Raw genomic sequence first — 22,797 nt, 5'->3', positions numbered from 1 at the left:
GGTTATGGGTAGATTTATATCTTTGTTAGGAAAACAATAGTGCAAGGAGATGGCAAAAGCTGGTTCATCTGAATTAGGACCCATGTTAATATCAGATGCATGTTATATGAATGGAAAATGAATTACTGTTATATAGAGGAGAAGAATCTTCTACATTTAAAATAGAATTAGTGCAGGATTTTTTTAAAAAATGTATTTAAACTCATATATATTTACGCATTTTGAAAACAATTTACACCAAAGATAGGCGATAATTCTTATTCAGAGGGAAATCCTCACACCACGACGATCTATTAAATAAGGAGCAAAAAAAAAAAAAAATAGAACAGGTGTGTTTAGGATAGAAAAGTCGTTTTTCGTCAAAAAAATTAGACATTTAATATTATATCCTTTTTTGATGTTTTTTTCTTCTTGCCCTCCACTTTTAATTCTGAGTTGATTTCTGGAGTAGATACTATGTTGGTAAAATAGAAAGTCTCGTATCACTCCTTATTTATTTGGTCCATTCCAGTCTTAAGACCGGTCCTTCGAACTGTCTGTACTAAAACTGATTCTATAAAAAAGAAATAAAGTTGAGTGACGTCATCAACGACCGAACTGGATAAATGCTTGGGACTGATATCCAGGATTGAACTGAAGCAGACAAAGATAAACTGGACAGAACTGCAGTCATCAACCAGTGTCCCAACCAAAAAAGAAATGCGACCAAGGCTGCGCAGTTAGTTTGCTGGGACCACAGCACGTCCCAGTCTTAAAAGACATTGCGGCGACACAGTACTATAAAGAAACATAATAGCACACATCATGAGAAAATTGCATATGGTAATTTCAAAGTGAAAAGACTCCCAACTTAACTTAGACTTGAGTTTAAAAATCTTTGAAAGTTTAACACTCACTCATTAAATGAGGACGTATTGTTACGTCATATTATTTAGTTTGACTTATAATATCTAGAGATCCTTCCTCACAAAGAAGAAGAAACTTATGACGTTTGTATTTTATAATATAAGTCATAGGTTATTACGTAATTGTAAGTTACAAATACAAACAAATATAATACTGATTTATTTTAGTGTATAATATTTGAACTTCTTTATTCAAGAGGTTTTGTGAAGTACTCATTTTTGTGTTTTAACTCTACATCATAAAAAAAGTATGTAAATTGTAGTATATATGTAGTTTAGCTTTTATTATTATTGCAAAAACCTCAGTTACTGGTTTTTTTTTTTTTGTTTTGTTTTGTTTTGCAATGAGTGACCGTCTGCTTTCCTCAGACTTCTTTTCCCCTTTTACTCACTCCACTGTGCCATGGACATGCAACAGTGATAATACTCGTACAACTATTTTGCAGGAGGATATGTAAATTTATATCTAAATGAATGATTTTCTTTTAAAGAAAATAACTAGCAGGTGGCGGAATTTTTAGACTCATAATCTTTGGTTTGTACATATTAAAGTTGATACTAAAAATAATTTCAGATAGGAGTTACCTCTTTAAAATATCATAATGTGTTAGTTTTACTGCACAAAGCCATCTATATTATTGTATATCATTTGCATAGATTGCGTGAGGGCGCTGCTATCGCATAAGCTCACGTCAACCGTTGTTCTCTTCCCCCTGTAAGATGCACATATCAGTATTGATATAAAGCAATGTTTGTCTGTATATTTGAATTTACATTTCCATAAAATCATTTTTGTGTGTAGATACTTGATCTTAGAAATATAATTTGGCGTGCTCGTCATATTTAAAAAAAAGTTAGTATATGTATAGAATTGTATAAAAACGTTATCTAAGAATGAATAAAATCTTGCAGGCGTTTATGTCAATTTATATTTTACCCTAAATGTGAGATGAGGACTCCTTTTTGGAAACGAGGTGGTTGCGTAGCTAAAACTCATAATGTAAAAGAAATAAAGTAGGAAGTGCATTATATAAAGTATAAAATAATGAATGTAACTTTAGATGAGGTGTAGCAACAAGCGTGTGAAGCTAAGGCTCAGCGAGGGACTACTTTAACAATAGATAAGACTTTCCGGCTCATCAAGTCATATTTAAAAAAATATCAATCTTTCGTTATTATTCTTTTATTTTTGAGGAGAGAACATTTATAAAGCGTAAAACTGAGGATTTCATGGGGAATTATGTTCTATGTTATTAAAGTAAGTCTGTCTGTTCGTTGAAGCCTGATAACTCCTGGCAATGCTGGATACTATCGGTAGTACAAATATAGGGTTGAAAGAAAATATATATAAATAGAGCAGAAATCCCCCAACAACAGCTGATGTGAACTTATATGATAACAACCTCCTCAAGAAAACTTCGTCGCTCTATAAGTTCTTTATATAATTTTCCACATGATAATGTCCAATTTAATGACTCAACATTCGCTTTTATGTGTATGAAAAAATAAAGATTATCTGCATTTTATAGACAAATTATGTACATTGTATATTCATTCATTGTTTGAATAAGTTAAATGGCATTTATATTATCTAAAGATACAAGTTATAAATTACAACATTAATAACTTAAATATTCTTAAAGAATAAACAATTTTTAAGACAATAGTTAGGATCTTGCCGATTTATTGGACGATTTTAAGGAGTTTTAGATTAATCGTAAATTGGCTGAAGTTAACGATTATCGGCGATAATGTATTTTTCTTAAAAGTTAGATATAATATTTTTTGTATAAATAGTTTGTAATTACAGTTTAGAACTCTTTTGGATCTTTTTAATCAGTGATAAGGTTTATAATTCGTTGATTGGCAACCCACCTCATAGTTTTGTTTAAATGCATGGATGCAGGGAAATAACGGTATTCCATAAGTAAATAATGAATACTGTCAAAGTGAATAGAAATACAAGGTTAGACCATCATGTAATAGGGCTTGCTAGAATTTTCAATCTGATGTAATATACCAACTTCTGACCTCTTCCTAAACACTAAATTAGAAGAAAGAAAAATCTATTATATTACTATGTATTTACATTGCATTTAAGTACTATTTTGATGGATTTCTTATACTTGGAATTGTTTTCCTATTTTGTTCCACAACCTCCAAAACATATTGATACTATTTTTCTTTTTTTGGCAGATGGAAGAAAATCAGCAGCATGCTTGACAACTCTTGCTGCTGAATCATTAATTACGTTGATGCTTTCAACAATTTTTGAAATCTTTATTCTTCTCCCATGTTTCTATATTTTCTCCAATGAAGCTCATATTTAAATCTAAAATACCTGTGGTGAACCAAGAGTTCTCGCTCACTAAATTAGCTAAAGTTGTGTTTGACGTTATCTTCGGGAAAAAAAGGTTATCTATAGCCAGACCCATATCGGTGAAATGGAGCAAACGGCAACTTTTTTGGCTTAATAGCTTTTAAAGCATCTGCAATGGCTCGAACTTCTAAAACAGGTACTTCATCACAAAACAATGCTATAACAACCATTTTTGGTGTTAAGTACCCTAAATGTCTTTTAAAGGCTTTCAAAATATTTATTGAAAAAGGAGCTGGTTTTTGTATACCAGCAGAGTATTGTAGAGGCACAAATCCAACCAAGGAGCAAAACACGCAGATTGATTTGTGAGCCACCAGCCACTGTAAACGTAAGCAACAAAAACTACAAAATCCTTGAGTTTGATTGTTAATAGTTGGTTGCTAAAAAAAATTTGCTCTTCAAGTAGACAAATTTTTATTGAAAAGAGAATTTTAGACATCCATCTGGCTTTATGCATTGCTCCTGGTTTGTGAATCTCTTCCTTTGTTATCTCTCTGCCAGTGAGAACAATTTTACGTAGTCGTGACATTTCCTTATGATCATCTCTACAATATGAGGTCACTGTTTGTAATGAATCCAAGACACATGTTTCGTAAGATAAAAGTATTTTTTTGCATCTGTATCGTATTTTTCCAGGTCACCTTTTGACATTTATCTACGCTCCTCACAAAAGAGAAGTTCCCGATTCTTTTGGAGCCTGTTAAATAAGGAGACTACAGGCGACTTTGTGGGCTCAATTTCAAGACATTGAAAAAAATTATTCAAAATTATTTCTCCAACATGATGACGACATGCTGACCACAAGAGTGCAAGGTCAAGTTTAATTTGAATCGAAAGATAAGCAGCTGTAATATGTCCAGTATTCGTAGCTGTTGCATCGAAACATAGATGTACTGCCGATTGCAGGCACTCCATTCCTTTAAGAATTGAAAAGTAAGTTCTGCAATTATATCGCCTGATGACCTTCCACTTCATGAGAGATATATTACAACACCAAGTAATTTGATTCCATGGGCGTTTCTAATTAAAACTAATTAAAAAACTGGTAATCTTTCTTCAACAATATTTTTGTTTTTTCGTGTTGGTAGCTGTTTGGTATCCCAGCGTAACGTTGCTAATACGGGGGCATTACAAATTTCCATAATTTATTCGGCAATAGAATTTGTTGTTGATCTCCTAGCCTTGTCTGCAGTTGAGTACGATTTAGCAATGGAAGAGGTATCACCTCCTGATTCCTCAATCACCACTTTGGTGAGTGCAGCTTGTTGAGCAAGACTGATATTCAAACAAGTCGCAACAGAGACTACCGATGGCATTTTTAAAATGTCGCGAGGAATTAATGCAGGTGCACCGGGATAGGTTAATCTGTGGTAGCAACGTTTAATTTCTATGGTGATTTCCTCGATCCTATCCGAGCTACCAGTGGACTCAGAGTCTCTTTCAGAAAAACTTACAGGCATTGGAAGATTCTTTGAGTTTGAAGATTCATGTTGTTTTAATCTTGATGCTTCAGATCGACGACGAGATTCATTTTTACGCTCCACAGCTGCTTTCTTTCTGTCTGCAACACCAAATGATGCCAACCGATCTGATTTCATAGATGGCAAAAATGCTTTATCCTCTTCATTAATCATCTTTTCCATAGCATCACTAACCCATCAACAAAATGTTTTGTCAAGTCGTATTTTTTAGACTCGATCTTTGTCAAGGTATTTTGATTTACACGACGAGACGCTGTAATTTGACGTAATTTGCTTTTTCTCTGAAAAAGATCAAGTATTAGCTTACAGCATTGATGATCCGAAAGGATAGGAATATTCGCCTTCTTGGTGAATATTTTCAGCTGAATGAGGACGGTATTTGCGGATTTCCACTTATGTGGCTACGTTTGCTTACATTGCCCAAATTCTTCTTGGACGTGCCACATCAGGCATCTAAGTACCTGCCCACAAGTTGGGAGACGGACTTCAGTTAATATACCATCCTCCACTGTTAAACCATTGCCAAGACCAAAGATAGTACTTTTTGATCGAGTTTTGTTAGTCCCCATGGGCACCATTTCAAAAGAAAAATCGCAAAGGTTATAGACTAAGTGTTTCTTTTTCTCAATTTTAAAATATATCACCAGAGGGGTATAATTTTTTTTCTTCTCCTTTGTTTCAAACAAAGGGCAACAACGGGAATTTAGATCAACGTGTTTATACAAGAAAATACAAAATTTATTTATATTATATGCCCAGCAATTTAATGTCAGGGAAAAGTGAGATTAGGAAGTCACACATTTAGGAGAATATACAAGAAAATCAAAGAACATGAGGGCGTTTGGTGCACCCTAATGGGCAACCTATTATCAATGCAAATACAAAATCATTTGCAAAAGCTTGAATCGTAATAACTTTAAACCGAGTGATTATTCATTTAATATGTTTTCAACGTTTCATTTATTGTTATGTCGGTCCTAATTAATGACTGAAGACTACAGTCCCGTCCAGTTTATTCCTTCATATCAGTCCTAAAACTTATAAGGCTTGGCTCTTGATGACGACACTCAAATTTATTCTTTATATTTGTAATCAATTCCAGTACTAAATGATCGAAAGACCAACAGTATTAAGAACTACTCCCAAGGAGTGATAGTACCGGTCCGAAGACTGGACGGAATTGAACTGAATAAATAAGGACGGACACAACACTAGTGCCATTTAATTAATTATATATAATGAAATGAAGCTCATAATACGAAATAATTAAATGCAAAAGAAATAACCAGAGAAAAGAATCTTGGGATATAAACCCTGGTAGATACCTTAGAAACATTTCAATGTTCAACGCAGCCATATAGATAGCTAAAATAACAACCTTTCAAATACTCGGTATTGTAAAGATTGTTCATTTATATATACTTTCAAAAAAATATGCTAAACAATTGCATGCCGAACATATAACAATAAGAGTGGATTAACGGCTAAATATTTCTTATATATAGCTTAAAAATGCTGTACAAACATGTTATTGCATAAACAATATTGATATGCTCCTTGCAAGCATATAAACGAAATGTTAACTGAATATGATGCATGATATTTGTATGACAACACTTTTAACTATTGTGATAATTCTTAGGATTTTTTTAACATTAATAATAATTTATTTTAAAACCCCAAAAAAGTTGCATGAAACCATATGTGTGGCCAGACTAGCCATCTATAAAATAAAAATGAATGCATAATTTCAGGTTTGTTAGAAGAAAAGTTATAGGATATATAATTTATTAAAACCTTAGTAAATGATTTGCTTGGTAATGGTGATGATGAAAATTATAAATTTACTATAGCGGTCTTGTTGAGGATTTTTTATTATTATTATTATTCAGCCTGGGATGTCAAAGGTTAATTGGAAATTAAAAAAATCGATCATTCATAGTTATCCGTTTTTAAACCCCCAATAATAGATATCGACTCTAAAAAAAGTCATTTCCACCCAGCTTAAAAAAGTACATGGCTATTATTATTATTTTTTCCTTTTATTGATCGGATGGAGTTGCACTAAGTAAGTATGAATAAACATTATAATATTTCATTTACTCCATCTGACCAAAGAATATTCTTTGAAGTCCATATACATAATGTATATATTCGTCTCTAAATACGAGTGGGGCTTCAACCTACGCACATTGAGTTCAAGAGATAAATTTCTCTCGACCCCATTGTCCATTGAGATACGTCGTTTCATTACCTATTTAATAACCTTCACATTTGGAGATGATACTATCTGAGATATATTTAGATCATATCGTAAGAAAAAGAGAAGAAAAACTGTTTCTATATAGTATACAAGGTGCAAATATGAAATAGGCACATTTTTCAAAAATATGTAAATTGTGACTGAGACTCGAAAATAGCTTGAACTCTACTTATGAATGTTGAGAAAGATCTAATTTGATTTATCCACCTCCAGCATCAACCACGGTCTGGATCTCGGGCAGCAGGAGGAGCAGGTGTTGACAAGGTAGTTCCTTGGCATTTGGGTACTTGTCTCCTTGGTGGAAGTAATCAGAGTGTCCTTGAAGGCATGATATGTTCAATTAGTTTTATATTTAACGCATCAAAAGACAAAAGAATCCATCAGATAAAGATGAGGACTGATGGGGCCATATTTCCTTTCCAATGAAGTCGTAGCAGTGCTCATTAATCCATTTCAGAGGGCATAGTCTCTAAAAGGGCATTACTAATCTTTGGCACGGTTTGGATTGGGACGCCGCTCACCTTTGAGACCTCCTGGTTTGAAATCTCTACGTTGTTGTGGACAAGAATGATTGTCACCGAGCAACGCCTTTAATCTTCCGTAAATTAAATTTTCTTTATCTTTAATAGCTGTCGCCATGATACCCAAAACTTATGTAAAGTTTGTTGATACAACAAAGTATTTCCCAGCATAAAAAAAGATGCCATCAGACAACTGTATCATAACAAGAGCCGATTTGATCTTAACGCACTGTACTAAGGGTATAATTTGACTTTTCAAATTGCTTGCAAAACTTTATAGCATTCATAATACATATGTATATGACGTGTGTATTACAATAAATACGACACAAGCCATAAAAGTGTATCTATAGATGTGGCATATAAATTAATTTGTATGTATAGCCAATAAAACATCTTTTTTTCAACTTGATTTGGCCTTGTCAAAGACATGGAACAAATTCTTAGTAAGTACATTTATGCATATTTGTATACTAATTTAAACTTGTTAGGATAAAGAAGTTATTGAAAATGTATAAATATTTTAAGCCCTTTTTCTTTACTTAATATAATGTTTCTCAAAATGGCTTTTTTAATGTTCCATTAATTGGCTCGATGGAGTTGCACTGATAAAGTATAAGTAAGCATTATGTTTAACATTTATTCCATCTAACCTATGAATCTACTGTGAAGTTCATATACATAAAGTAAATTTCTTTGACCAGAGTGCAAACTTTTCACATTGAGTTCAAGAGAATGATTTCTCCCGAGCGAATTGTCCATGGGATACGCCGATTCCACGGAATTTTATCATATGTATATACCGACATTCTCTGCGTGGAGACATTGTAAATTATCTTCTTCGGGGCCTCAGTTGGCTCCCTGATATCCTTATGGGACAATCCCGGGCTGAAGAGCGTCTCGCACTGCCTGCTTATGGTGGCGACATTGACTTTTTTTTCTTTTCAACAATCGACTGCAATTTGTGTCCTCTACAACATTGTTTATAGGACAGTTGAAAAAAAACAACAAATGACTCTTAATCTCTCAAAATTTGCATAATAGAGATGAATAAATAATAAGAGTGTAACTTTAGGCCAAAAGTGTAAGAAGAGTCCACAGCAATGCTTTTGTTCACTCTATGTACGTATAAATGAGATCATCACCAAAAAGGGATAATTTTATAAAGATACTTGGAAATTGCTAAATTTACATACGAGTATTAAGAGGAATGCTCAAATTATGTGAAAATGACAATGTCAAAAAATGATTTCGTGAGTAAAAAAATAAAACTCAGCACTCAATGCAGCATGATAATTATTTTCCAAGTAAGCCAAGTACATACATAGGTATGTGCGTATTCATAATTTATTTATTTCTCTGAAATTTTACATTTATACGTACACAACTCTACAAGTACATACATATACTTATGACTGCTCTCCCAGGTAACTTCTTTACGTTTTTATCCAAATTTCTAATCTTTTTATTTACACTCACTCTCTTCACTATTTCCACTGCTTCTCCTTTTATATATATATATATATCTAAGTAGTATAGAGTATATACGGAATAAAAGAAATGTAAGAATCTTTTTTCAAGAGTTCAAGGTGGGCATTGAACTTTTAATACATTCAAAAAACAACAACTATGTTCTGGAGATGAGGGGGAGAGGGAACACAGTACATGAAGGAAGGAAAAACATGATTATCACTCTGAATAAGTACGTACATACATCCTTTTTCTTAAATTAAATGACATGCCAAGTTCCATAGTTTGCATTTGCGTTTCATTGATGTATTTGAATACCTTATTCGAATGCATTGATTCTTTTTTTAGGTTAGGTCCAACTAGCATTAATGCCATACAGATGAATAGTTAACTGAGTTAATAGTGCATATGAAGTTACATTGATGTATTTATATATACTTATAATTTGTGCACATAACTGATAATCCAGCTGGAATGAAAAAGATGAAAAGAATATAAACAATTATATACTTCAAATTATAAAATACATAAAAATTTAATGCAAAAAGATGGACAAGAAGATTATTAGATCACAAAATATCCAATACTTATTTTCCAAATGGAAGGATGTAACTTTATACGTTTTATTAAGTGGTGCACAACCATTGGGTCTTAATAAAGCTTTCTATGTTGCCATTTCTTCTAAAAACAAAAGATAAACTATTTTGTTTTGATGTGAGTAAGTAAGATGAAATCGTAGGGGAATTTTTATGGCTGTAAATTGTGAGCATTTTTTCTACGCAAAAAAAGAAATGAACAATGAACGTGGTCCCCTGATAATTTAACGAACGTTTTTGAGGAGATCAGTTTAGCTGCGATTACGTTTTATTAGATCAGCTGCAAGTAGGTATGAGGAAGAAAATAAACATTACCCCACTCCGTATATACCAATAATATAGATAGGAATTACTCTGATGTCGATCCTCAATTCTACTCCGAGTTTAACAAAGAGGTTACTCTTCGTTCTTCCTGAGCGCACACACTCGTTCATACTTTATTATTAGATGTCCTGTCTTCAAGAAGTAAATAATAACGACAGCAGCATTGGAATATATAAAATTATATTCAGATTAGCAACTAGAAAAAGCCGCTCCCGCTTTCTGGTACAGGTTTTATACACATTTAGAATACACACACTCGTCGTTAAACTTTAAACTTATATGTACTCTCCCCACGAATAAAAGAATAATTATTAGAGCTTAAGAAATTATAAAACACTGTTCAGGCTGCCAACGACAACAAAACTTGCACGCTATTTTTTTTTGGATTTAAACAACCCTGGCTGTGAGTTCGTTATATATCCATTCTTTTAAAAATTATATGACAAACAGTGATCTAATTTAAATATTTGTTTAGAGATAGTTAAAGACCAATAAGGAAGGAGTGCATCTCATTTTGGAGGGGAAAATCCAACTGGATTATCACTTACTTGCACACAAATATAAATATACATTTTCCATTCCTGCTGAATGGTAAAAAAAATATATTTATGTACAGTTATTTTCAACAATAAATAAAGGCATTGAAACCCCATTACGACGACTTATGATGGGGGATCAACGACCAATTTCTTTGTCTTCATTTTTTTCCCTCACAAAAAAAAAATTAAAAGGGTTTAACATTTATAGTTAAAGCACTTAAAGAGCAGAAAGTTTGAAAAGATGTACCAAAGTAAGATGTTCGTATTTGATGTATCTACAACATAAGCTCTTTGCAAAAAAAAAAAAAAAAAAAATGACGGTATTTTGAAGCAGAAAAAACTTTGTCTACAGTTGCAACATAACTATATGAGTGTATTTATATAAGTCTAACAACAAAAGATTATATAAAAACGTAATACGATGCATTACTTAAGTTAAAAGCATATTCTTCTCTTCAAAAACACACACAAAAAGAGACGAATTATTTATGTCAAAAAATTCCAAAAAAATTCCAGAATTGTAAATACATGCATAAATAGATCACCATTGGCCCCACAGGTGGCGACAAACCTCATCCAAAATGAGTCGTAAGTATTGAAAATGAAGTTCAGGTCCATAGCAGCCCACTCTACGTCGACAGAAGTTTTCACGGCTTCAACGTTATGGTGATGAATGCTCCATCTCCTCCTCTTGATGTGCGGCCGGAAAGAAGAGTCAAAGTAATTAAAATCCAGACTATATGGTGCTCACATTCTCTTGTACCAGAAAACTATGTTGTTAGCTAAGAATGTCTTATTAATTTTTGCAGCGTGAGTGGCGGCCTATCTTGCTGAAAGACGAAGTATCCGTCATGGAAAACTTCCTGACCCCAGGGAGAAGATTGGCCTTGAAAACGTCGATTTACATGGCTGTCGTGATCCTGCAGTCCTCTGGGGGAAAGATCAGGGGTGCCACAATGTCGCTGGAGGAAACCATTGTTTTTTTCCGTAGCCCTCCTTCCTCTCTACGGTCTAGCCTCTTTTAAACATTGTAGATGGTCTTAAGAGTCATTTCTGTCAGTCTGGACATCTCTGTTGGGGTGTGCACACACGAATAAAAGTTGATTCCCTAAGCCTTGAATCCAGCTGATGACATTTCTCCTCCGATTTAAAAAATTCAAAAAGCAGCAGGTGCTTCAGATATATGGCTACCTATACAATCACAGACAGATCTAATTTTGGCACATCTATCAAATCAATATAATACACGTGAGTATGTTGCAAGTTTCCACTCGGTATCTAGAGAACTTTATGGATGAAGAGACCGAGGGGAGGTCGCCTATGCAGTAACATACTTTCACAGCATGTTTACAGCTATATAGTAGAGTTATTTAGCCATCAGTCAAAAAATGATCACTAGGTTTTTCAACTATTAAAACGCTATCTAGGTTTTTAAATAGTTTTTGGACTGTTTTTTTTTAAGTCAGAATATAATTTGTAATCGTTTGCTCAGCGTTTTAACCCTAGTAAGTAAATAGAACTAAGCTATCTTTCTAAATTTTGCATACTTTACAGGCTATATACTAGCGTTGATCATTAAATATATTTTGAGTAATTATTGACTTTTTGCTAGATTGTATCGATCCTCTATATGGAATGTAAAAGTCATCCTCGTTACCGGTCCTTGACAAACGTCTCAAATGATAAAAATTGTACATGACAACAATAAAGAATGTACTTCAATTTTAAATTAGTTTAGCAAATTTGAAGTATCTTTCATCCACGAGAAGAGTTTGTCATTATTTTAAAATTGAAAGACAATGTTAAAGAACTTAATATTCTTAAAACATTTTTGTTGTTCCTCCAATATAATCGGGACTTGCAGCTTGGATAGATCTCAAAATCAAATACTCGCGACTTGACTTGGACCCAAATAAAATATTGAAGAACTTATGAGCAAAGACTTAAGACTCGATTTGAACTTGCAGTAAAATGACTTTTCTCCACCTGTAACTATGACTAAAAGCTTCTTTGTATACAAAATATCAAATACTTATTTAGTATTTCTATATGTTTGAGTCATAGATGGCAACAACGACCATAGTGTAAGAACATTAAAAGGATTGTCTTCGTTGTGAAATATCTGAAACGAGCTTCACTTGATTTCTTCTTCAAAACAATTACGTAGTTATCTTCAAAATAACCCAAGTGGTATTTGATGTGACCAACACTCTGATGATCTACTAGCATGAAGGTAATCAATTGTTATAACTTTGAGAAAAACTGCTGTAGACTAATCCTTGATCTATCAGCTTCAAATTAGCAAAGGGAGTCTGAAAGATGTATTATATGTAGTATTCAATAAATGAATACATTTGAATTGTATACATTCACACAAATATACGGACCGAGTTGTTTTTCTAAAATTAAAACTTTCATTTTTTTGTGGTTTATCTTTCTTCTTTTATGTTGTATGTACTTTAGAACATTGAACATTATTCAATTATTTGAATCCCCACGGTATAAGATTTTTGTTCTAATATTCTTCAAAAAATAAAAATAAATTCTGATGATGCATGGTTTAAACCCGGAGTGGGAAACCTGTTTTTTTCTTTCTTTTTATACAGGACCACATTCAGTCTTAAAACCAATGAAATTGGTTGGAAAAGTATAGATATGTATGTATAATGTACATACATATTTATAACTAAATGTTTTTAAACCTTGTTTTATTTTCTCACGTGACATCATTTATTAAAAGAAAAAGAGAGAAATAAGAAGAAAAAAAAAAGAGAACCATTGGTAAAAATCATGAGATATTGGAGAAAACTACATATGGGAGGAAAAACATGAAAGAAGTTAATCTTTTTTTCTTTTTCAAAATTAAGTGCTCTACGGATATTTATTCTTCAACTAATGTTCTTTAAATTTATAATAGACATTCTTTAATTAACCTATTTGGGGGTTTGATGTTTAGGGTTATTAGTTGTGAAAATATCCCAATTCATAGGAATGAAGGAATCGTTAATTAAAGTCAAATTACGCATCAAATATGTATGTCAAGGATTTAAAATTTAGTATGGACTCTAGTATGGAGATGTTATCCCTTCTGATTATATCCCTTAGTCCACGAATCGACTCCAAGTCCCTCTCCTCTTACTCCAATAAGATATTATTTGAGAAGGGGTGTTTCAATTATTGAAGTTATTTCCTCATTACCAAAAGGTTGCGATAATTGAATTTCAACTTTCCCGCTAATGCTGTCTCAAACTTTGAGATATCAAGAGAAAGTATGACGCGTGGGGAAACTTGTAGAGTCTACCCTCTAAATGTATCTTGTTTTTATCAATAAAAAAAGACATCAATATGCCATCTATAATAACATTTATCTTGGTTTATTCCTCACATATCATTTGATACTTGATATTTAAGCAGGTGAATGTCACTTTTGAATTATAGTATTTCTAGGGAGTAGATAATTATAATGTTCAGTATTACATAAAGTTATTTACTCTATATTGTGACTCTGCGCAATTTTTTGCATTGCAGATGTTGTAGAAAAACTTGTTAGTATATCAGGTTCAAAATAAATTATACATGGAAAATTGGTCCGATAATTTAAGTTCATGTTGAGTTATACTTACTCATAAATAGAAGTTTCATGAATATAGGATTATTATATACTCGTGTATCCCTTACAAAACTCAGGAGATTGACTAAAATTGAACAACGAGTTTGAAAATTGTAACCCTTTTGATATTCAGACACGTGTATTTAAAATAGATACCACGACTTCAAAATTACCATTCAGTGATAAATATTTTATTTGGATATTTATATCATTGTATAAAATGATAAAGTGAAAGAAATATATTCTGAGATTTCGGAAGAGGGTTGAGATATCGTTACGACGATGGAAAGTGCTTACATGTAATAAGGATAGTTCAAATTATGAAATAACACCTTCATTATATAAACTAATGGATCCCAAATCCTTTTTTCGAGCACTCAGAATATATTTTTTCGACTTTAAAGCTTTACAAAGGAGAATCATAGAGGTTCAAGAATAATAATATCCATAGTTTATTGGAAAAAATTTGTTCATTTGTCCTTTCCAAAATGATACCTACCATGGAAGGTCAGACAAATTATATATGTGCAAATTCATCTTTATTACACTAAAATAAATATTTAAATATATAATATTTTTTGGCTACCTGTTAATTTTCTACTTTTAGTGTTCTGAATCATGATTGGTTGAACTCGAATTAGCTTTTTTTAGGCTGTGAACAGTTATTAAAAATTGATTGAAAATAAATTCCATACTTAATAAAAAATTTCTAGGTACCAACTGATTTCTGGCCTGCTTCTAGCTTATAGCTGATCAACTTAAGATACAGTCAATAAACTTATAATTAATATGTATTTTACTAAATTTCATAAGACTGACGATTGAAGAACTTGCTTGCTTAATCCCAACATAAATTTAATGATTGGTACTTATTTCATTATGTCATTTTATTTACTCTGAGATTATAGCTTAAACTTAATATTTCGTAATATATGTACATATTTTATATTGTGCATACTTGACGGGTTCTTATTTTTTTCGTTAGATGTCGAACGGACATGGTCCAAAATGTTCATTTCGATAATTAGTGAAGAAATATCAAGTTTAAGCTATATTTATGAATGTTAAGATATTTGAAGTTGGTGAAATTTCACAATTTTATTAAAAAATATCATTATTAACTAAAAAATAGTCAATGCAGTTCAAAATAGATCATATTATAATAAACGAAAATGGGCACTAATTAAGGCACAAACCTCTGCCATTGGTCATTTTTTCTATATTGGATGTATTATTATATAAAACCTATTTATTCAACCTACATTAAAAAAAATAGAACTCTGTACCTCAATATTATGTATTTTATGGCCTCTTATTGTATTCATATATAATCTTCGTACCAAGTTATATCAAAATCGATTCGTAACTTTTACCGTAATTCTTGTTACAACACACAAACAAACTAGCTGACAAACAAAACAAAGACCAAAACATAACCACCCTGTTCAACTTCGACGACTGAGTTAATAACTATTTTGTAATATATGATCTAAACTTTTTTGAAAAACGTTTTTCAAGGCAAAAAAAAGTTCATATTTTCCACAAACTTTATATGTACTTATTCTTGTCATCATACGATTAGAACATATTATAGGCACTAATGGCATAAAGACATGAAGTGATTATAGAACTTTTTAGTACTCTCTCTATGATTATCTTTAGCGGTACTCCACCACAAAGAATACAACTTAGTCATAACGGAATAATGCAATATGCTAGGAGAATAGCATAGGTGGAATATCCAATGACTATATGTACTTTTTAACTTTGAAAAATGCTTTAGGAAAAAATTTAGATCTTATGATAAAACATAAAGGTAAAAAAATGGACTCTTGAGGGCATCTACAAACGAATATTAACTAGCACAAGCCTCATGCTCAAACCTTCCCCTTAGATAGAAATCGTATGGATTCAGGTTAGGGCTGTTTCAAGCTAAAAATCCAGGCTACAAAACTGAGGACATATTGTAGCCAAGACATACTGTACTTTTTGGCCTTGTTCCCAATGTAATTTCTTCCTTGAGTTACTCCATCCATCCAGAGAATGTGAAATAAAGTGCAAAGCCAGAATAAGTACAATGGAAATGCTGGATCCGTATGAGGTCACCCGGGCTGCCAAAGCTTCTGACGCCGTGTATACGAGGTTATCAAAAGAGTCAGTTTTTATTATAAATAATTGAATTTCATTAAATGTAGCTTTAAAATAATAAATAAATTATGGTTCTAACTCATCTAGTTTGTTCGTTATTAGCCTTTATAGATTTTTCCAATGTATCTGAACCACCCTGTACATCATAATTCATGTATATTTTCAGTAAATGTTAAGATTTGAATTAAATATAGTGCTGGTATGTATAAATGAGTTTTGTTTGTTTTACTAGTGAACACTCTAAAGACTAAAGTACTCATCAGTTATACCATCATATTAAACTTTGTTTCTCAAACTCTTGTAATTAGGCTTCTATTTTTTATAAAAACACTCATATTTATTAATATAAGTATTGAGTAACTACGTTTGAGTATACTTATGAATAACAGAGAGTAACAGTGAGAAATTCCTGTGGATTTATCTTCTATATTATTAAGGTAAAATTTGTCTTTTTGCCGACCCCTATTTACACCAGGCAAAAGGAGATCTGCTCGACAAATCATGTATTTTTATTTAATCTAAGTAATTTGGACTAGAATTACTTGACAATGTTTTGATAAACAACTCATATAAAATATGTTGAACATAAAATATTTTGATTTGTTCCAGTCATAAAAGCCTTGATTAAAAATAACTTGGAAATTACAATATTTTGTGTAAATAGGTACATCTAATACCTATGTACATTGTACACATAATACGTTCCATATGTATGACGTATACTAAAACAGTTATTTCTATAAAACCAATCATTATAATTTCTCTATAAAAAATATCAAAACAAAAACAAAGTCAAAAATACATTCTATGAATTCTTTAGTTCATTCCATACTTATTAAACTTTTCCTATATTTCCAAATAATATTAGAGTTATGTAGTTATGATAATACTATATTGTATGAATGATACTTAAACGTTAAAAGACATTTCCTCAAATATATACCTTCTGAAAAGGTTTACACTTGTTAATTTGAAAAATGCTTAATAGGAGAGATAGGATAATGTTCATGACTTTTCATTAGATCAGCTACAATCAGCTGTTACTAGGGAGGAAGGCGAAAAGGATATAAACAAAAACATTTTCTAGAATTACTCCGAAGTAGATCCCCAATTCTACTCTGAGTCTAAGAAGGACTTACAATTATAACTCCGCAAAAAATCCTCAGGGTTACGCTCCATCTTTCATGAGCACACACAAACGTTCAATGAGGTTTTGAATATAATTGAATCAATTTGGGAAAGGATGTTCACTACTCAGGAATTAAATAATGATGACAACTGCTAATGAAAAGAAAATTCCTTCTTTATATTACGAATTAAAAATTAACGGGCCAGCTAAAAAATATCACTTGCTATATTTCATTATCTTACAGAAAATTATATAAGAGGCAGTCGATAATTATCAAGGTTCTTAATTCCCAAGTACCATATGTCTCGCCCCACTTTCTCCTTGCACTCTTTTTCCCCTTAAAAATATATCAGCTTTACCTATTTGAACTAAGCAAACCCATGGAAATCGGGTTTATTTTTGTAAGCCCATCCGTTTTTTTTAGAGTTGGCAAACGGAAAAAGGAATTTTCATTTCATCAGCCATAGTCATTAAAAATTTAACTCCTGAGAAGTGAACTTCTTTTCCTATTACATTTTATTTCTTTCAAAACCTGATAGTCAATTTATTTGTCCATATATAAGAGGAAGTCTAGCTTTGAGGATTCGTTGCAGAACGAAAATGTTAAGTCATTGTTAGACTCAGAGTAGAATTGAGTATCGACATGAAGTAATTCTTGCAAATGTCATTGTTTATTCCCTTTCTCCCCTCCTGTTGTCACAGCTGCTTGTAGCTGACCTAATGCAACGTCATGACAGCTAAGTGCTCTCCTCCAAAACATTCTTCAATTTGTCAGCGTCACAAGGTTGATTTTCGGTCTCTTTATTTTGTATCATCCCGAAAATACACCACAATTTTTACTCGTATTCACCACTGCAATTTTGGACTCAACTCTTAATGGATATGAATAGACTCGCAACTCTAATCGGCTCGAAGCTAGATAATAGCAAAAATTATTTATTTCCTTTTAATATTGTTTAATAATTATGTAATCACGACTCCGATTGTTTTATCTTTATTTAGATAGTCTACAAATACAAGTGTGTTAGAAATAGCTAACATTTTACGTGAAGTTTCATTTAAAGAAATATAGTTAAACATTACAATTTAATTAATCCTTCACTAGATTATTATTATATATCAAATTAAAAAATATTAACATCAATGCAACCCATCAAAAATATCTTGAAATACAAAATAAATAAAATTAATTAAGTAAATGAATAATAGTTTTCTTAAAAAGTATTTTAATGACAAACGTGCAATTTTGCTTCTTTTGTCAATATATGAAGGAAACAACCAATCACATTTTATGGGGGTGTCAATCTTTATCTAAAACTTATGGGGGGCATTGTTAAAATGGTTACTAACTTATTCAATCAATAACTAGGCAAAGAAGAATTCCTAACTAGATCGAATAATGAAAATGCTAATGCAATTATTATAAAAATGCAATATATCATCTATAAATTAAGTGCCATAAAAGAAAACAACCTCAATGGAATTTTATATATTTCTTAATATTTACTGAAATGTTCTAATGAAAATTTAGACTTTTTTTTAATTCATGTCCAATAAACGCAATTTTATGTATATATTTCTACATATTTCAGATTATGCTATATTTTATAAAATTCTTTTTAATTTTCGTTCGTCTATATTTTTTACAAACTATTTTTCTAGTATCTTATTTTACAAAAAAATTAACTAAAATTCCACTGAACATAGAAATATATTTCAAAAAAAAACAAGTTACTAAAACAACAGAACATTTACATATACAAAGAAATAACAAGAATAAAATAGAATTTTGACATAACAACTATTTCGTTTCTCCAAACTTTTTCCAAAAAGTTTAGTATCCTTTGTAAAGGTAAAAATATATATACATATATGTATGACTTAGATTATATCTAATGATATTTTAACATCAGTCATAAACCCCATCAATTGCCTTGGGAATCTTTATATTGAACGCTCTATACCCAAAAACCACCAAAATTAAAATAACACTAATTTAGGCAGCAACGATAAGGTTACTTACGAATAAAAATTCTCTTCAACAACGAATATATTTCATGAGGATTACGTACTAAAAGATTAATAAATAGATATTAAATGCCATGAATTAAATAATGAATTTCTTAAATATTATTTCACTTTTTCCTTTAAATGAATGGGTAATTGGAAGCCTTTTGGGCATGTCAAATGAAGAAACCAAAAATCAACATCGTAACTCTGACAAATTGAAGAATGTTTTGGACGAGAGTAGCTTAGCTGTCATGCCATTTCATTAGAACAACTGTAAGCAGCTGTGACATGAGGAGAAGGAAATAAACAAGAGTTTTGCCAATAATTACTCAGATGTCGATCCTCAATTCTACCATGAGTCCAAAAATTAGAAAGTTTCTGTCTTTTATGAGTACACACAAATGTTTAATCCGTTTTTGTAAATAATTGTATGTAGTAGACAAGTACATAAGTTACCTCCTCAAGAATTAAATAATAACGACAACGCTTAGGAAAAGATAATTTATTCTTCAATTGTCCAACTTCAACAACAAAAAAACAAAACTGGACATGCTCTCAAAAATAGACCCTATTTTCACTATGGATATAGCCTCGTTCTAATAGGTAGAGCTGATATCTTTGTAAGGAAAAAAAGAACACGAAAAGAAAGGCGGGAGCAAGGAATATGGTACTCCTGAATAAAGACCCTCCATAATATCACACATAATAATTGCACAAAAAAACGTCTGGTATTTCAGTTATATTTCAATATTATTAGGTGTGCACGTGTTTTGATTGAACCTCGTTCACTCTAACAATTTTTGTGCTATGAATCCTATGAGCCATATGCACATCTAATCATTATTTGAAGAATAATCGACCAATAAATACATATTATGACTTTTTTCATTTGTATGCCCAATGTGACATATTTGACCATACATGTCTAATGTACAAAATTTGGGGCATATTAATTAAGATGTTTACATTAAAATATTTAATTTTTATACTAAATATGGGTTAGTTATATAGAGTATACTTCATATTTGCGAGAAAAGTTTAAAAATCTAATTCTAACAAAATTTGGGGCATAGAGGTATGAACATCATAATATTGTACTGCCACTCTCATTTGATTAATACAGTTAGATCAAGAGCTTAATATAGTTGGGTCCCATGCTTTTTGTACTCAACACGGCCTGAGTTATCTTGTTTTTTTACCAAGAAGAATTGTATACACTTCGTTTTCTTCCCATTTCAGAAGGAGCGCAATAAAGATATAGACATGTAAGCACTGTCTGAGGATAATTATTTCAACCCACTTGGGAAATAGATACGAGTTTTTTTGTGAGAGGGCAAATTTTCCATAAAAGCGTATAACTATAGCAAGAACTAATATTTAACACATGTCTTGTTTCATATATATACATCATACGTAGTTTTTATGAATACAGAGATGAGTAGCAAAATATCAATGACATTATTGAATCCTTTGAATGTACATATTTGAGACAAAATGGAAGGACACTAACTTAGCAAATATTAATTTTGGGGAAGGAGATTTTTACAAATGCTTCTTCGAAAATGTTATTAAGTTTCTTTCAAATATTAAATTTGAGTAAATTTACAAAGTATGCACTGCATATATTCAAGCAGTTATAATTTATATACTTATTTTTAAATAACTTTTAATGAATCAAATATTAACTGAAAATATGTAGGAACATATAGATTAACCTTTTTTAGTATGCATAATAGATCAAATTCTAAAAATGTAGTTCTTTTTTGGGTACCTACTACACAATAACAAATACACAAAAGTTAATTTCTTGGAATGGTATTACATTACGATGGCAATATTAAATGGAAAAGTATGCTTAGACTTGATGCATTGTTCTCAAATAAGAATACTTTGATGTTTGACGTGTGTTTCTGTTAACCTTCTTCATAATAACCCTTCTACATAATACATTGCATATTATTTAGACAATGACACAAATCCATGTTTTTAACGGAAATTAGATTTTTTTAAAGACATAATGAATTAAATAACTCACGCTGATGAATATCTTAATATAACTCCAATTAGTTAGAATGATTCATTTCAAATCATTTTATTAGAGGGGTTTCCGATTGTCAGCTAAACTTTGTTAAATACTTTTATTAAACTAGCATGTATTAGCTGTAGTAAAAAATAAAATATAAAATATTTTCCATCTAACTACCCTTTATATCTAATGGATAATTGATATGAATGGTTCAGTTTGACACAAATAATTGAAAAACTAAACTTTTTTTTAATCCATAAAAAATAGAAAATTTACAACTTGTACGATGTACTAGTTACATATACATACAATTGCCAACTAAAAATATTTTAATACATTTAAAAGCTTTTGCTAATGGAAATATCCTTCAGGGCTTTTTATTCGAAATTTATAAATGAAATTAGGTAATTAATTGTTGGAAAACTAAAAATTAAAATTACAGAACCATAATTCAATCTAACTCGAAGTTCTGAGCTCCTTGAAATATTTTTGTGACCTTGAAGATCTAAAAAAGGCAATGGCTTCAAATTTGATAAAATTTGAAATCTAATATCTCCTTAAGCTAATAACTAATATGTAGGTAGAAGGATATGTATATTTAATTGGTTTTGAATATATGAGAGGTTTAGTTATGGTATATAAACAATTTTTATGAATAAAATATCAAATTTGGTGGATTGTGGGTACAATCATTATACTGTAAGTAAACTATTTATATTTGCTGTACTCAATTATTAATAAAAATTACCGGTGCCACAGCGTCTGCGATATTTTACCCATATCTATATGTTGAAAAGAGCATTTTGGAGAGTGCTAGGAGAAGGTGGGAGCAAGAAATATGGAAAAATCTATCACTGCTATAGAGAGGAGAGCCTTCAATATTTATTAGTGCAAGAAAAATATGGTTTTAATCTCAAGACAATTATTTTTCTCGACGTTTTGCTCATTCCTACTCATATTCCCCCCCCCCAAAAAAAAAAAAAATGTATTTATAATAGATAACTAACTTTAACAAATATTTTAATTATTTATATAATAATTTAAAAGTACTGTGACCACTATACAGTCTTGTTCTGCCTTCTCTTTAAACACAAAAAATTACCCATCCCTAACATTACTGCTCGTTAATCAACGATTTTTAATGTACTAGTTCATTTTTTATACGTGTACAAAATTAGAAATGATCATATTTTTTTACGATTATTTTAATCAATTCACTTTTTTGTACATTTAACATAATTCAAGAAATTTTAAAATTTTGATATTTAAGTCTTTTATAAAATATTTTATGTATTAGAGAATTACACAATACTTTTAATTATTATAATTTATTATTTTGTAACATATTTTTTATTAATCCCACTCTGTGGGGCCTAACTATAGCAGTTACTTTTT

Source organism: Lepeophtheirus salmonis, chromosome 5 (genome assembly GCF_016086655.4).
Source record: "Lepeophtheirus salmonis chromosome 5, UVic_Lsal_1.4, whole genome shotgun sequence".
Taxonomy (NCBI): Eukaryota; Metazoa; Arthropoda; class Copepoda; order Siphonostomatoida; family Caligidae; genus Lepeophtheirus; species Lepeophtheirus salmonis.
Note: the sequence above shows the minus strand (reverse complement) of the source record.